Below are 4,087 nucleotides of genomic sequence, written 5' to 3' on the forward strand. Positions count from 1 at the left end.
CCTGATGATCTGGTCAGCTCCCTGTCTAAACAAATATAGTTCATCCCACATATACCACTTCACCTCATGCAGAAACTTCTTCTTTTGAGCTGAGGTCAAATTAGGAGGCATTATATTGCTGACAAGATAGTTTACAATATCTGCAAACCATGGCTCTTCCTCCTGAACTGCGAACAATTGCTCATCCGGAAAAGATTCGTTGATCAATGTTTTATCCTATGAAGTAGACTCGGGATTCTCCAATCTAGAGAGATGGTCAGCTACTTGATTCTCAGTACCTTTTCGATCCTTAATATCTAACTCAAATTCCTGAAGTAAGAGCACCCAACGAATGAATCTCGGCTTCGAATCCTTCTTGGAAACCAAATAGCGAATGGCCGCATGATCAGTGAATACTGTCACTTTTGTCCCAAGCAGATAAGATCGAAATTTCTCGAAACCAAAGACTATAGCCAAGAGCTCCTTCTCAGTAGTGGTATAGTTCATTTGGGCCCCATTTAAGGTCTTACTAGCATAGTAGACCACATGAAAGAGATTATTCTTGCGCTGCCCAAGAACAGCACCTACCGCATAATCACTCGCATCACACATCATCTCAAATGGCTCTGTCCAATCCGGTGTTGTAATAACTGGTGCAGTGATTAAACTCTTCTTGAGAGTCTCGAATGCCGTCAAACATTCATCATCAAATTTGAAAGGCACATCTTTCTCAAGCAAGTTGCACAACGGCTTAGATATCTTTGAAAAGTCCCTGATGAACCGCCGATAAAAACCCACATGACCAAGAAAACTACGGATTCCTTTCACAGAAATGGATGGTGGAAGATTTTCAATGACTCCCACCTTGGCTTTATCCACCTCAAGACCCTTGCTAGAGACCTTATGCCCAAGAATAATGCCTTCACGCACCATAAAATGATATTTCTCCCAATTGAGCACTAAATTAGTTTCCACACACCTTTTGAGCACGGCACGAAGATTATTCAAACATTCATCATACGAATGTCCAAAGACGGAGAAGTCATCCATGAACACCTCAACATTATTTCCAATCATGTCAGAGAATATAGCCATCATACATCTCTGAAAAGTGGTCGGCGTGCCACATAAACCAAAAGAAACTCTGCGAAAAGCAAACGTGCCAAATAGACAAGTGAAGGTAGTCTTTTCTTGATCCTCCGGTGCAATACAAATCTGATTATACCCTGAGTAGCCATCCAGAAGACAATAATACTCATGACCAGCCAACCTGTCAAGCATCTGATCAATAAATGGAAGAGGGAAGTGATCCTTCCTCGTGGCTTTGTTCAACTTTCGGATAATCCATGCATACTCTCCATCCTGTAACTGTTCGAGTGGGGATGAGTTCATTCTTCTCATTTGCTACCACAGTGATACCTCCTTTCTTAGGCACACATTGTACGAGGCTCACCCAAGAACTGTCAAAAATAGGATAAATGATGCCTGCATCCAGCCATTTCAGAATTTCTTTCTTCACCACCTCCTTCATGATAGGGTTAAGTCTGCATTGCTGCTCAATAGTTGGCTTACTACCCTCCTCTAGCAGAATCTTATGCATACAATATGAAGGGCTGATCCCCTTGATGTCTACTATGGTCCATCCAATAGCCGATTTGAATTCTCTCAAAATCCTTAAGAGCTTGTCTTCCTCACTACCTGAAAGGTCAGATGCAATAATAACAGGTAAAGTAAATGCATCACCTAAAAAAGCATACCTCAAGTGTTCAGGTAATGGCTTGAGCTCCAAGGTAGGTGCTTCCTCAATTGATGGTTTGAGCTTTCCTTCAGCATTCTTGAGGTCAGAAGTACCAAGAGATTCAAACGGCATGTCCAGCTTTCGCCTCCAGGGAGAAGCATTCAAATATTGTAATTGCTCGTTGCCATCTTCATCATCACTGTCAAAATCCCCCACAAAGGCCTTTTCTAATGCATCAGACATTAGCATATGATCGAGTTCTGAAGTAACTGTAGAATCAATCACATCCACTTTTAAGCGCTCCTCATCTTCTGTAGGGAATTTCATTGCTTTGAATACACTGAAAGTCACATCCTGATCCTGCAGCCGCATAGTAAGTTCATCCTTTCTGCACATCTATCAAGGTACGGCCAGTAGCCAAGAAAGGTCTTCCCAAGATTATGGGAATCTTCTTATCTTCCTCGAAATCTAGAATAACAAAGTCTGCAGGAAAGAAGAGCTTATCCACCTTGACTAGCACATCCTCCACTATGCCCCTTGGGTAAGTAATAGAACGATCAGCCAATTGTAGAGACATGTAGGTGGGTTTTGGATCAGGCAAATCCAACTTTTTAAAGATCGACAACGGCATCAGATTGACGCTTGCTCCCAAATCACAAAGGCACTTGTCAAACTGACAACTTGCCAATGGATGCAAGGAATGGTGAAGCTACCTGGATCTTTAAGCTTTGGAGGTAACTTTTGCTGTAGAACAGTGCTGCATTCTTCCGTTAGAGCAACGGTCTCAAGGTCATCCAATTTCACCTTCCTTGAAAGAATACTCTTTATAAACTTCGCATAACTAGGCATTTGCTCCAGAGCCTCAGCGAAAGGTATATTGATGTGAAGTTTCTTGAACACCTCCAGAAACTTACCGAAACTGCTTATCCAGCTTTTGTTGCTGCAATCTCTTAGGGAAATATGGTGGAGGATAGAGCTGTTTCTCCCCTGTATTACCCTCAGGCAGAGTGTGTTCAACAGTAGTCTTCCTTGGTTCTGCCGCTTTCTCCTTTTGCTTAGCTTCTTCATCTCTAACTTCAGCTTCTCCTTCTTTTGCCTTTTCAGCATCAGCAACTTTCCCAGACCTTAAGGTAATAGCCTTGACTTGCTCTTTAGCTTCCTTCCTGCCTGGCACTTTCGTGTCACTGGGAAGTGTTCCAGGTTAACGATTGAGCACTGCATTGGCTATTTGACCGATTTGATTTTCCAAGGTCTTGATAGAAACCGCCTGACTCTTGCATAACAGCTTAAGTTCCTCAAAATCAGCACTAGTAGGTGCAGCTGCACTTCCCTGTTGAGGATATGATTGCCTTTGAGCATACTGCTGTGGTTGCTGGAATCTAGGTGGATTGAACTGTTTACTCACACCTTGCTGATATGGTGGCTGAATAACATTCTGATTATTACCCCAGCTGAAATTTGGATGATTTCTGTTGTTAGGATGATAAGTAGCTGGCACAGGCTGCTGTTGTCGCTGATAATTATTCACATACTGAACAGATTCGTTGACGAGAGAACACTGATCCGTAGCATGAGAACTTGCACAAAGCTCACAGACCATAGCTATTTGATTAACTCCATATGTAGCTAGAGAATCGACCTTCATAGGACAGCGCTTGGAGCTGCGCTGCAATAGCGGTGGCTGCATCGACTTCCAGAATACCTGCTACCTTCCCAGGCATCATCCTCTGAGTTAGGTTTTGATGCTCATTTGCAGCCATAATCTCTATAAGATTATAAGCCTCGGTATAGCTTTTGGCCCACAAGGCGCCTCCAGCTGCTGCATCGAGCATGGGCCGAGATTGTGCCCCCAAACCATTATAGAAACCAGTGATCACCATCCAATCGGGCATTCCATGATGTTGACACTTTCTCAACATTTCCTTGTAGCGTTCCCAAGCTTCGCACATAGATTCTGTAGGTTGCTGCACAAACTGAGTAAGAGCACTCCTCATAGCAACAGTCTTTGCCATCGGATAAAACTTCACCAGAAACTTTTGCGCAAGATCTTACCAAGTAGTGATGGACCCAGCTGGTTCAGAATATAACCAGTCCTTAGCTTTGTCCCTCAGTGAGAATGGGAAAAGCCTCAGCTTGATAGCCTCATCAGTCACCCCATTATACTTGAAAGTACTGCAGATCTCGACAAAATTCCTTATGTGCATGTTGGGGTCTTCAGTCGCAGCTCCTCCAAAAGAAACAGAATTCTGCACCATCTGAATAGTGCCCGGCTTGATTTCAAAGGTGTTAGCTTGAATAGCCGGATGAAGAATACTTGACTGAATGTCATCAATTTTAGGCCGAGAAAAGTCCATAAGAGCTGGATCGGCC

At 43.2% G+C, this 4,087-nt stretch overlaps 1 non-coding gene across 1 annotated transcript; it reads left to right on the forward strand.

Moving 5' to 3' along the window:
• Nucleotides 1–3,607: 3,607 nt before the first annotated feature.
• LOC141699097 (small nucleolar RNA R71) lies at nt 3,608–3,714 on the forward strand. The gene has a single exon (XR_012565584.1). It is a non-coding gene; the product is annotated as a small nucleolar RNA R71 (small nucleolar RNA).
• The last annotated feature ends 373 nt before the right edge of the window (nt 3,715–4,087 follow it).

This window comes from Apium graveolens, chromosome 11 (assembly GCF_009905375.1).
Source record: "Apium graveolens cultivar Ventura chromosome 11, ASM990537v1, whole genome shotgun sequence".
In the NCBI taxonomy this organism is placed as follows: Eukaryota; Viridiplantae; Streptophyta; class Magnoliopsida; order Apiales; family Apiaceae; genus Apium; species Apium graveolens.